At 38.9% G+C, this 14,023-nt stretch overlaps 1 protein-coding gene across 4 annotated transcripts in view; it reads left to right on the forward strand.

Moving 5' to 3' along the window:
- The window catches only part of LOC140262845 (uncharacterized), an 82,905-nt gene that overhangs the window by 33,447 nt on the left and 35,435 nt on the right, over positions 1 to 14,023 (forward strand). Inside the window, exon 1 of one of the 4 annotated variants that reach the window (XM_072357478.1) lies at positions 6,217 to 6,351. The exons of the other annotated variants lie outside the window; for them this stretch is intronic. The gene's annotated coding sequence lies outside the window, so the exon portion shown is untranslated. Of the gene's footprint in view, positions 1 to 6,216; positions 6,352 to 14,023 lie in introns of those variants that run through there. 4 annotated transcript variants of the gene reach the window in all.

The following is a 14,023-nucleotide window of genomic DNA, read 5'->3' on the forward strand; positions in this document are numbered from 1 at the left end:
TATGTACAAATATTATTACTATTATTATTATGTATTATTATTCTGTGCCAGCACTCTTCATTGCTATGTCAGTCCAGAATGCAAAATTCTCCCATTTTTCCTCCCCTTTGCACGGTCTGAATAATGGGGCTTATTTTGTGCAAGTTTGCCCCAGGGTTTCCCTTCTCTGACTGGCAGATAAATATGCTGCTATAGCCTTCTGCTCTTAGTCTGTGGAGTCACCCAGCTCCTCTGCTGTGATTCTTTATGTAGCATAATACTCATGTGGAGCTTTACAACTGAGAGGACAAGTGGTCATGGGAGCTTAGCTGGTAATCTAAAACCTCAGCACCAAAGGACACTCGCTTGTTGGCCTCAGTGTGCTGCCAAATATGCTGCCAAATACTTCGGGGAGGTAGGGAGGAAAAAAATATGTCAGAAGTTTAGAGGGGAGAAAAAAATGGGGGAAATGGGTCAAGGAAGTCGAAAGGATAAAGGAAAGTGGAAGTGAGAGGTCGTACTTAATAATAACAGTGCTTTGGAAATACATTGCAGTAAGCGCTAAAGAGCAATAATGAGGAGATGGCCATACAGTGAGTATGTGTGAAAGGGGTGGAGACCAATATATTGTCACATCCATGAAAAAATAATGCAGATGAGACTTGCACAAACCTGGAGGCAGAAAAAAAAAAAAAATAAATAAATAAATGAAAAGATTCCAGACTTTCTGAAGTAAACTGGAGATTCAGTCTGTGGCATCCCTTCCTGTGGATTTCTCTGTCTGCTCTTGTCTCTTTGGCACAGCTCAGGAGTTGCCTAATTACCTACCTCAGCACGGGCAGAGCTGAAGAGAAGTCTTTTTGTTTTGTGTCTTCTCATATCTCCAAGAATGTGAAGGACCAAATTTTTGATGATGCAGCAAGCAAACAGGAAGCTATGTATTGCCATGCAGATGGGCTTTTGGATGGGCTGTCCCAAGGAAAGAAATACTGTAGCCAAAGGAGTGGCAGAGAGCTGCTGCAGTCATTTCATCACTTGACTTGTCCTTTTTATAAACAACCTTAGAAAAACAGAGAATAGCTCTGAATAAATGGCATCTAAAGCACACATGTGGGCAAAGATATTTGATACTTAGACAATATCCCTCTGGAGTTCACAGAACTAACACATACAGTCCCACATCACTGTAGGAAACAAAGCAGGATGGGTGACCAAATGGTCAGGGTGTTCCTTGAATTCTGCATCTGATGTAACCATGGTTTGCAAACCTGCAACACCACTGTTATGTTTCTGAGGTAGTTTATACGCCAGAAATGAGTTTTCTCAGGTTGTGTTGGGCATCAGGTTTCTGTGATTAACAATAAAAGCATAAATATTTGATACAACAAAAGCATCAAGGTGACAGTCGCTTTTTTGAGTAGTGTAGCATGATTTTTAGCAACTAGGTATTATTCTCTATCATGTTACAGAAGTCACAGTTAATGAAGGATTAAAAGATCTACAGGTGTTTTTTTTTTAATTGTGTGGAAACATGAACATATCATGGTTACAACAATAAGCTGTGTGAATTATTTACTATAAGAAACACAATGAATAACACTGAGTAAAAATAATGCAAGCTATTCAAATGTACTATAAGCCAAGTAGAAAGCAGGTACTTGCATTTTAAAAGTTATTGTATTCATGGCTTCATTTATTTTGGTGGTGGTAAAATGTAAAGAACAAAATAAATTAGAACCAAAAATGGAAAAGATGGAATTAATATACAGCAAGGCTGTGAATGATTTGTTTCTTTTCCCAGAATGCCTCTTTCCAGCTTATCTGAACACTTAGCTATGTTTATTTCCATAAAGAATGCATTTTATTTCGAAGGAAGCTAGGATGTGCTTTTTAAAATAAAGCAAAAACTTTATTAAATTTCAAAAGAAAAATAAACAGAGATGATTTGGAAAGCTTTATTCATTTATTTGGGCAAACACTGCTAAAAACAGTTAGGTGCACTGCGTGTTTAAAAAGTAATAAATAGCTATTGTGCTTACTTCATAAACTTGTCAGAGTGTCTTCATTTTATTTTCCTGAACAAACTGAATTTCTGTACTGCTCATCCCCAGCCAGTTAATAAATACATCACCCTAAAAAGTGCTGTGGTATTAAATTTACAGCAGATAAAATATGGATGAAGTTGCTGTGCTTCAGGTACGTCAACTGTGATTTAATATCTCTGACTACCCTTATGAGGAGTAAAAGATTACTCGGCTGCTCCAAGAGCAAGATACTGACCTTTGCTCCCAAGTAACAGCCACTCAGCAAATAGTACCAAATGAAGAAGTAGAATAACATATAGATTTGCCATAAGAAAAAATTGATCTAAATCCATATATCAAATCTGCTGATCAGAGCTTTGCAGAAAAGTACCTCATAATCTGCAGTGTGGAATTGCAAAAACTTTCAGTGGGAAAGAAACTGTAGTTTTTATTTTAAAAGAAAAGATTTCTTGGGGCAGAGGGTTTAGGTGAGTTCTATATTTGTATCTGCGATGTCTGAGGACATCTATATACCACTTGAGACATTTTCAAATATGAAAACACCCATTGATCTATTAGATCATAAGCTAGTGATTTAGCAATCAGTCTCATCCCCATTTTTTGCTTTCCTTCTGTGAAATAATGGAGAAAAGTATAACACTGTAAGAATTTCAATGAAACTGCTCTGTAAATGAAGGCAAAAATCCTTGGGAAATCTCGTAACAGTCTGATTTAATTTGTGTCTTTAAAACAATAATAATAATAATTATATCTAAAGGTGATAAAAATCCCCAGGAAGAAATGTTTGTTAGCAAAGAAAAAAAATTCCTGTGATTTACATTTTGCCTTCAAAAGCCGTGCATGAGTGAAAGGGTGCTGCTCTGCACTTCAAAGCAAAAGAGAATGAAAAAAAACCTCCACAACAAAGCCAAAATATGAAACAGACAAATCACTCTGCTGAATACTTTTTAACCTATGGTGGCACTTGTTAACAAAGCTACTGCTGTATCTGTGGTAAAGATTACCTTTTCAGTCTTTACACGTGGATGTAAAATAACAAACTTCCCTAATTAGTGCTGATTAGTGCCACTTAAGGAGATAGAACTTGATATACAATGATAAAATCAGCAGATTTACACCAGTTTAAAACCCAACCAGTACAATTAAGATTATTCCAGACCACTAAAAAATGTTATTTTCAAACCTCCTTTCCCCAACACATAATTTTAGCTTGATCTAATAATATTTATGCTTTGTATTTTGAGTTATGTACATATTATAACTCGATATCATCGGTAATTTCTGGATCCCATGTGTTTGTGTCCATACAAATGAAAGCTTTGTTCAACCCCCAATTCTGCAACATAGGATTTTTCATAGGCTGAATTTCTGTCCTGAAAAGGTGATTTGCTTAACAAGTCCAACGAAAATAACAGGGAATTCATCTCAAATGTCTCCCATGGTTGTGTTACGAATGATAATCCATTACTCTAAAACATCATTGATGCATTTTTGTGAAAACTGCATTTCTTTATGACTGAAACTTAAAAAATAATGTGATTTTTAAAATGTGGAAGTAGTGACATTTGTTTGAAGATTTTTTTTCTTGGAGTTTTCTTTGCAATTAAAACATGCTCTTTGCCATTAAAATGCACCGACTTGGTTGAATAGGAATGTGCATCCTGTGCATCCTGCCCATCTTAGCCCAGATGTTACTCATTCAAACAGACGTCAGCCCATAAACCTTTCCAAACAAGTGCTTTCTCCATTCTGATTGCACAATGGATTTGGTTGGGCAAGATGACATTTTCTTGAGTGACAGATGCGCAGGCTGCCGCAGTACCATGGACACTCATAATGTCCTTGCAGAGCAGCTGCTCCTTACGGATTTTATACTGTTTTCTTTGTGTTTGTAATAATACAGGAGGAAAAAAAATACCCTTTATACTTTGGGGGTTAAAAATGCACACAGCAACAAGAACCAAGAGTTATCAGAAGGATTTAGAAAGTCTAAGCCGGAAATGTGTGGGTACTATGAACCTTTTGATGGCACATCACTTCAAACAACATAAAAGTATTTTACTGGGCATTTCTGCCCTGCCTGAACTAGTAGCAAAAAGCAGGCACTGGAGGGATCACAAGAGACAAGAGGGAGAGAAAAAGGAAGAGGAAAGAAAGGACCACTGGCACATAATTTGAGGGGCTGAAATTCTGCAAAACACATGAGTGGTTTCTAACATTTACAGATTGTTTCTTACTACTAGTTATCAGCATTTTTATTTATAACAAGCAGTGGGGTTTTTGTTTGTTTGTTTGTTTGTTTTTAATGATGTTTTTATAGTAATAATTGAAATAATAAACAGTAACATCTGCTATTAATGCATATTAGTCTGAACGTTAGAAATTATCACTGGACAGCTCATTACAAAATGGATTTCAAATTAATTTCAGGATATAGAACCTCAGGAGAGCCACTAGCTCACCAAAGTAGAGGGACGTAAAGGCAAGCAGCTCTTCTCAATATCCCTTTAATGTCTTTGGCCAATGGAGCGGTATTTCCCCAGCATAACCAACATGGTGTCAGTGACATCACGCCACAGCCCATTAAAACATTCCTGAGCTCGGGTGTCTGCCATATAAGATTTCTGAGCTGTTTCTTGTGTGCCAGGAAACATGACACACCACAAATATTCATGGAAATCATATGAATATTTTCTCTTTGCTATCTGAGTATCACTTCAGGTTGCTAATCCCCAGCCTTGGTCCTAACTTATCACTGCTTAAGCCCTAGACCTATCATGAAATCCCATTTAATGTGTAAATGAGGAGGAGTAATGTTTGAGAAACCTGTGCTACCTTTGTGCCACAAACAAGATTAAGTGTTTGTTTTTTTTTCAGTTGGGCAGTTCTCTTTGGGCTGCCATGCTAAATTTGGCCCAGCTTTGTAGGTGATATGAAAACCATCCCTGCTCTCCTTAGCAATCCTATGGAAGAAGACACTTAACCCCAAGAAGGAAAAAAAAAGAAACACCCATAAAGCTGGTTGAAATGCTAGCTGTTTCCCTAGGCAGGCCAAGTTTAGGAGATATGACTTGCTGTCTAGACCCTGCTGCTCATCATGTCAAGACAGACATAAGAGCCACTGGCCAGGAAATATCCTGTGTTTATTGTTTTGCTGGTGCCTAGAGTGCACCTGCCCTGTGGCTAATGGGGTTCACTTTTTAAATCTATCAAGTGTATGAATGAGCACTTTTTTGAAAAGGAAAGCTGATCTAAAAGATGAAATAACAGAATCTGTTAAGGACATTGCTCTCTCAGGGAATGACATTCGATCACTCCTAATATTCCTACAGAGTAAACTGATGACTACCGCATGGAAGGTATAGTCCAAATCTAAAGGGCTCTGCTAGCATGCAGTGAATAAACAGGTCAAGTCTAACCATTTTAAGACCTACATTTTTATTATTGCTCTCCAAAAGTAATAGTGAACCTGATATTAAAAAGACAGCTTTGATATCATTTTCTAATTCTCATAACTTCCCCATAGGATAGGGGGTCAAGGGTGAAGAGGTGAAGGGGACAGATGGAGCAGCTGGGCATGGGTTTTGTTCCTTTAGCAGTTACAACAAAAACTGAGAAAAAAGTATTCTGACCAGAAACCTGGAAATCAGAGTTGGGGGCTTCAAGGCACCCAGGGAAACAGATAAAAGCACATATACATGGAGGTGAAAAGAGCTGTGGGTTAAGGACACATAAACAAAATAAGACCTTATGAGGGTTCGAGGACATCTAAGGGAAAAGGAGCAACGAAAAGCAAAATACAAGCTGGAAAGAGCAAAGTGGGAGCAGGGAAAAACTAGAAGTTTAGGAAACGACATTGGGAAATGTGATATCAGACATATTATGGGTCAGCTGGACCAAAAAAAGGTGCAAAACCCAATTTTGGAGGTTGTAAGAAGGATCTGAGGAGTCAGGGATGCAACAGAGGGTTTTATTAGCAGAAATCATGCAGCCTGCTCACCAGCTCTGTGAGACCTGGCCGCAGCCCCAAGGACATGGAGTATCCTAATAAGCAGAGCAGCCTGTGAAGAAAAACTCCTGTTTTTCCTCCTGTTCAGATTAGGTGCTTGGTGTGCTCTGCTTAGCCTAAAGCTGCTTCTCTGTGTAAGGACAGCCAAAGGTCCGCAGGTGGTTGAAGACTTAACCCAGACCTCATTCAGCAAGGACTGATTGATAGCGTGGTCTCCTGGACAGCAGAGAACCGAGGACTGCCCACATGGCAGCAGGGGTCAGGATTGATTCTGCAAGCTGCTGAGCACGCCTGGGAGCCTCCAGAGCACCTGAGCTGGTGAGCACTCAAATCCTCACAGAAGTGATTGGCAGTTGCCGGATGGCGTCCTTAGAGAATAAATGTTGCTGGATGTTCCTTCACCTCCTTATTAGTATCAAATTATACCTGCAGCTGCCCAAGAATTTTTGACTCTGTCCTGTCCCATTCTTAATCATTTGCTGATATATCTGTGCGTGCCTGTGTGTGTACAAGAGGTGAAAAAGCATATTGGTTTGTTTCTTTTTGAATACTGGGCCAGGAGACTAAATTAAAGGGGGAGGGGAAGGGAAGGAGGTTTCATAAACATTCTTGCAAATAAAATCTATTGATTTACTTGGCTTTCTGCTAATTCACAGAGATTTAGAAGAATAAGAATTTATTCATATAAATGTTCACAGACAAGCACAAGCAGAGCAAATCCTATCATGAATAAATATTCATGGGAGTATTTGCACTGGGAGAGCTCCCCTGGCTATTCTAAAAGTCTTTTTTTTTTTTCCTGTAGTATGGCTGGAAAGGATAGAATTAAGTAGTTTCAAGAAGTGAAAAAGGAACATGAGGTTGTAAAGTCGGTTTTTGCTGTTACCAGAGCCAGGAACAGCAAAGCTGAACTCTGGGCAGGTGACTGCTCTACCTTATGACTGAATTGCCTTAAACTTATAGAATCACAGAATATCCCCAGCTGGAATGGACCCACAAGGAGTCCAACTCCCATCCCTACCGAGGTCCTCCCCAAAATCAGACCACATGACTGAGAGCTATGTTCATACACCCCTTGAATTCCTGCATGTGGGGCCGTGCCCACAGCCCTGTGCATCCCGTTCCATGCCCACCACCCTGTGGTGCAGCCCCTTTCCCTGCCCCCCAGCTGTCCCTCCCCTGACAGCTCCATGCCGTTCCCTCGGGCCCTGTTTCTGTCACACAGAGCAGAGCTCAGCGCTGCCCCTCCGCTCCCTGTGAGGAGCTGCAGCCGCCAGCAGGCCTCAGCAGGAAGTCATCATTAAGTTAATCCTTGACTTGTAGGCAGGAAACCTCCATAGACTCTTTAATAGACTCTTTAAGCAGTTGATGGAGAAAGTAGTAAGACTGTTGCCAGAATGAGCACCAGGACCAAGATCTTCACTTCCACGCCATGTGGGCACCAGTAGTTACAAAGCCTCCTCATTCTTTTCCCTGTGCCACGAATCTAAGATTCTTGCTGGTACTGTGGCACATCTACAACGGCATACTGCACAGACTTGCTCATAACTTGTAACTGGAGGATTATGAGTTGAATGCTTCCTGGCAGAAGAGAGAAGTGATCCAGCAGAGCTGTGCTGCTATCATTTTTGTCCTGCTCTGGGGCCATCTAATGGAAAAACAAGTTGCCATGAGAGTACTTGGCAGGTTTACCTGGCTCTCCCCACAAAGCACGTATGTGCTCCTTAGGTATTGTAAGTCCCTGGTCAGCACCTTGAGCATAGTCCACTGCTGTGTTCACCCTCCAATGGGAATGGCAGTGGCTGGAAGGGCAATGTGAGCCCCAAGTGCTGTCAGCTAAACTCCAGAGTAGTCCTTGTAACCTTTCTGCAGGCATCAATGAGGAGCCTGCTTCTCTTAGAAAACACTACTTCTTGTCTTCTGGGCAGGGAAGTAAACGCAGTTCTGAGTTAGCATCACTTTTTTATATTAGCAAGAAGCCTGCTGACATCGTTAGGTGGTTCTTAAAGTGTATCTTCATAAGAGAATTGAGAGGATTTTGAGGTCAAATACAAAGTCATAATGAGACCAGAAATATTTCCAACATTGACCACATGGCTGAAAATCTAGCAGCATCCCATGCAGTGAGGTACTTTGTCCCTTCCTTCTGTATTTTCAGTAAAAAATGCCAAAACTGAGAACCAGTGCTTACTTGACTCTGTTAGCACTTTTATTTATTTATTTTCTTTCCGGTTTCACCCTTGATGTATCTCCTCAGACTGTGAGCGGGATACATAGTGCTTCATATTCCAAGTGCTGAGGTCTATCTATCAAAAGCTGACTGGAGTGGGTGGTGAAATACAGTAGGAGGTGGCTAGCTACACAGTTGTACTATTAAATTACTGTCTGTCCAAGGAGAGTAATCTCTTGTTTCAGCAGCAGGTACTACTACCAGAGACTGTAAAAACCTCAAGCACTCTGAAATAGGCTGTCATATGGAGCACTATAAATTACATCAGTCAAATATTCCATCATTCATTCACTCCACAGGCTTATACAGTGGGATGAATAGTCCGCTCAAGGGAAGGGGAAAAAAAAAAAGACACCAACTTTCTGATTTTTTTCCTACCTTTTCTATTTACTTTGTTAGGGAATTTTAGGGGTCATTTTCTGGTGGGCAGTCTTAATAAACTGTAAAATGTCATTTTCTGTTTGCATAGCTGCAAGTTTCAGGGGCCACATGGGCTACTCCCCAAAATGCAGCAGAGATGAAGGATTTTCATTTTCTCAAACTGCAGCTATTGTTATCCACCCTTTTCTTAAGAAGTTTAAACAGTGCAGCATCAATGACTTCCTTTTCATGTTTGTGGAACAGAACATTTGGCAGTATGTTAAAATCCTTAATAAAATATGAAGGCTGCCAGCACATGCCAGAAGTCTCTCGCAGAGCATATATGAAAAGTTGCTTCTAAGATGCAAATGTCAGTAATACCGTAAGAAAATTGCAAAAAGGTATGAAAGTCACTAATGTGACATGAAAGAACAAAAGTCTTCAAATTATTTGAAAGTTGCTGTTCCGATATGTTATCCTTATTCTTCTAGTTACTTTCTATCTTATCTTATTAGCAACTTCAATTTCAAACTAATCTTTGATAAAAGTCTTATTATATTAACGGTTTTCCTTAAGTATCAGAAAATTGTATTTCCAGTTGCACTGAGAGAAGCGTGACCTCATTAGTAGACTATTGTATCAGGGTTTTTCATTCCTTTAGCTACAGGAAAAGCATGCATTCCTGTAGCCACACTTTCTGCTCTCTTTGCTTTATGAAAGTATGGCACAGGCTATTTGTCTCATGCAAAGCCAACGGGAGACTCAGAGTAGGTTTTGTTTGGAATGAAGATCTCCATCACCTGTACATTCCCTGTCCACAACACTAGCTACAGAGCTATCTACTAATACCATGTTTAGATGGAGCCCAACAAATGCCTTAACACACAGTGAGATGCAACACATATCTGAGTTCTCCATTTAACAGAGAATAGGATTAAAGTAGGGATTTAAATCAGTTGATCTTTAAGGTCCCATCCAGTCCAGATTGTTCCATGACTGTGTGATTCCATCATTAATACTTTACAGCTATTCCTGATCTCTACAGACTGATGCCCATGGAAGTGTTCAAGCTGAAATGATCTAGAGCATGGACTTTGGACTTTACGGGTTAAATGGTTTGCAAAGAATTTTTTCCACCAGTGGTCTTATTTCTTCTTTTGTGGTTGCAATGTTCTGTGAAGGTTAAGAAATACATGGTATTGCTAGTTCGAGCTGCTGAAGTCCTGTATTTCTCCCATGTAACTTGTGCAAGCAAAACACCAGGTCAGGCATGCTATGAGAGGGGTCAGGATGCTAACTATTAGGAGATGAAAACATGAATAGATTACAAACATTTGTAGTGCAGATTTCCTGCCTCCATATGTACACCAGACCAGAATTTTGTAGGCTGTGTGGAGGTGTCCTCCCACAGTGCAGAACTCAGTCTATATGGTTAGCTTGCAAGTGGAATGCTAGTTGAGCACCACATGGTAAAGTGCTGTCCTGAGATGCATCAAATCAAGGCATTGAGTGACACTAAATTTTGCATCCTATTAACAGTTTCTACTAATATTTGATTTTGATAATAGGAAAATGCAATTAAACACTATAAATGCACTAGTTAGACATAGGGTGACTGTTCCTAAGCAAGAACCTATAATTTGCCCCTAAAAGACCCTTCTTCTTTGATTATTGGTCAGGAGATAATGCAGTTTGAACATTTAATAACAGTTTGGATTTACTGCTAAAAGATGAAGTTATTAGAACATTGTCTATTAAGGAAAAAAAAAAAAAAACATCTTTGAAGCTAATAATCAAAAGATTAGAGAAAGGATATCTTTTAATTAATTTCAAACTCTGGATTGAGTATTAAATAGAAACATGAAAGAAAGATTTCCAATTGGAAGTGCCGGTAACTGAAGAGTCTCCTCTCTCTTGAGGATTACCATTTAATTTTAAACATTGATTTAAAATAAATGATGGTACAGTCCCCAAGGAAAGATGTATTTCAGTTGTAAACATAAGAGTGATGTATAATAAATGAAATATATAACATTCTCCTTGAGGAATTTTCTTACTTTATTGTGCAATCATGCTATGGGAATTATTTATACCCTTTAACTTCTCAGACAAAAGCTATCAGGTATCTTTCTGTAATCAGCTTTTCCTTTATTTACGTATCTGCCTGTATTTACATTTTTGAGCATCCATCTGTAATATCAGTTCTTCTATTGCTGACACTTGAGAAGGGGTGTAATACATGAGGAAGATAATATAGTTTGGATTATCATTTGAATGCCAGAGGTCTCAAGCCAGTCCTGACCAAGCATCTCACCTTACAGGAAGCTTCGTAAGTCCTCACTCCAACAGTTAGTATTCTCACTTATTTCTTCATAGCCCATGCAGCCTTTCTCATTCATAACTGTATTTGTTTGTCAGCTCTTTGTTGTGTTGCAATGCTCCTGGTTTCTGATTTCTCCTTCCTAAATATTAAGATATATTATACCCCAGCTCTAGGAGAAGCAGCTTTTCCACTTCATTTGTTTTGTGTCCTGTCAGCATCTAGGTGAACACAATAATTAATTATGAATAGTCGTTTAAGTACTTCTAGGGAGTCTGCTTTTCCTAGGTGTTTCCTTTTGTGTATTCTTACTCCACTATATTTTTCTTTCTTTTTCTTTTTTTTTTTTTTTTTTTTTTTTTTTTTTAGCAAAAATGTGACTGACAATTTGTGAGACAAAAGCTTATTTTAAGCAATTTTCTATTTAAGGGAGGCACGTGGATGCCTGGTTGATTCAGCTCTGGAGATCTGTTCCCAAGATTTCAGGGCTTACATTAATCCAACTAAAGGACAAAGACATGTTCAGTGACCTAGCTGTCTGGTTTAGACTTCATCTGCTGATCTCCTAAATTTCACCTTTCCTGAGAGCTTCTTGGTTCTGAGTATGAAAAGACCAGCACTCTCTGAGATGACTGAAACACAAGAGGCATTTTGTAAACCAAACAGATGCTTCTTAATGGGGTATGATGGATCCTGTATTCTGTAAGATACCTAAGTGTGCGCACACATTCAGCCGGATGACATCTTCTAACTATTCTTGATTCCTCTGCCATCATTTGTAAAAGTTCAACATTTGCTCTTTCAAAAGGCAACTACTTGTTACTTGTAGCTGATTCATGGGGAAATCCTTTTTCTCAGATTCACTTCTGAGAGTGTTATTTTGATGATTTGGCTACCTGTTTGAGGACTGCATTTCTATGTTGTTTTGTTCTTTTTTTTTTTTTTTTTTTCTAATTACTGTTTGAATATTCCCGTTGTTCTTATAGAGCATTATTAGATAGAAGTGCACTGTAAATAAATTCAGTTTGACACAGTGCAATGGAAGGTGTCTGAAGAGATAGGAGATGGAGTGTATTTCCTAATTACGATATTAATAAGACATGGTTGTAATGTAGAACTCAAGGACCTGTCATGTCTCACCAGGAAAATTCTTTCACACACAGAGAGTTTCTTTCCTTGAGTCCATCTTACATGCTGGGCTTTTGGATATTTAGTGATTTTGTCTGTATGGAGTACATAATGAAGCAAACATTGTGAGAAAACAGAAGCTCCTTACTCCACTCTCCACACTTAGATCTCTAGACAGTAGTACTTTTTGTAGTAAAATAGTAATACTGTGTGATATATTGAGACCACTGGAGCAAAGATATCGAGTGTGTGGGTGGAAATAGAATTTGGTGGAGTACAGGTTGCAGGTGCTTAATATTTGCATACCTGAAGACTGTTGCACTCATGGAAGTAGAATATTTAAAGAAAATATTTACTGACCTGCTTTTTCAGATTTTCTACTAGCATGATGTCAGTAGATGAGATATTGTTTACATACAATGCCTTCAATGCTGGGGATTTCTCCCCATTCTAGATTTGTTTCTAAACATTCAGGAGGAAATAATGTTTATACATTACAAATCCATACACCAAGTGGAGTTTAAAACATGCACATTGTTAACATTGGCCATTCAGAAATAGGTAGGTTTGGTATGTTAAATGGGCCAGCTTCTTGGACTGATCATGGAGTCAAGCAGCTGATCAAAGATCTTATACAGCCTTGTCTTAGTGAAAGGATTCCAGCTTTCAGTTCCTGCTTTAAGAGATGGATGATATCTTACTGATGAATTTCTGAGGACTGACTAGCCTCAGTAAGAGAGTATCTGCCATCTCTTCTTTTCCAAAGATCAATTAAAATATTTCAGAATTGGTTAGACAGTAAAACCTTGTCAGTCTGAGAGACAATGCCATCCCCTGGACCTACCTAAGAACTGGATACAGTATCGGACTTTGCTATCCTTCAGTGGGTTAGGAAGGGCCAGTAGGCTCACCTGAAGCAGATAAAGAGAGTCACTTGTATTTGCTAAACACACAGCTTTTTGAACATTTTAAGTTGGCAGATTTCTACTTGAAAGTTCTTTCAGAGAAGGTGAATGGAGAAGTAAACCTCTCAGCCATGTTTCTGAAGTGACTTAATCCAGCTCAGTGATGCTGAAAACAGAACAAAGTGAGTAGCCTAGAGCTTCCATGAGACCTGCTGCTTCAGCACATCTTCGGTGTCCTGCTCTCCAGCTACTGTCTCCTTACCATCTCCTCCCAAGAAGCCTCCAGGAGAGGGCAGCAATGGATCTAGTGGCTACTTCCCCTGGAGATGAAGTCCCCCTCATGCTCACCTTTTGCCATTGGGTGTGAGTGGGTGTATCAAGTCCCTGCTGTTGCCTCAGGGATTATTCAAGCCAATTGGTCTTTTCATTACTAGTTAATCATTATTGGAGAGTTCTTTCCAGACTTAGCTAGGGTTAAGTTGCTGCTCAATGGCTTCTGTTTTAAAATTAGAACTATATTACAGTGAATACTGCACTGTAACTTACAGGTTCCCAAGTTTCACAACAGCAGTCAATGCAAGTCTTCTCTTTAGACTGTACTCCACACAACAATGTGGATAGTGCTCATAATGTATGAGCACCAAAACTTCACAATTATAGTTCCCAGAAGATATTTGTTTCCATGTTAGAAAGAAACCTTGCCAAAGTCAAATAAAAAGAGGGAATCTTTCTTTTTCTCCAGCGCCTTTTAAATATTTTCCCTTTTCTTTCAGAAAGTATTTGTTTTACTATTTCTGCAATAAGTATTCTAACAAAAAAAAAAAAAAAAAAAAAAAAGTAGAAAAGATATTACAGATAGGAATGTTTTAGAAGAGTGAAGCATTAATTACTGTTAGCTTCCTTTAAGTAAAACATTAGTAAAGTTATACCACGTAAATCACATTAGTGTGATGGAAGCAGACATAGTAAGTTCACAGGAACAGCAAAAGTAAGTGCACATTAATCCCTAGAATTCTAGACTGAGGTCTAAGTTAGGCAGAAATATTC

Source organism: Excalfactoria chinensis, chromosome 1 (assembly GCF_039878825.1).
Source record: "Excalfactoria chinensis isolate bCotChi1 chromosome 1, bCotChi1.hap2, whole genome shotgun sequence".
Taxonomy (NCBI): domain Eukaryota; kingdom Metazoa; phylum Chordata; class Aves; order Galliformes; family Phasianidae; genus Excalfactoria; species Excalfactoria chinensis.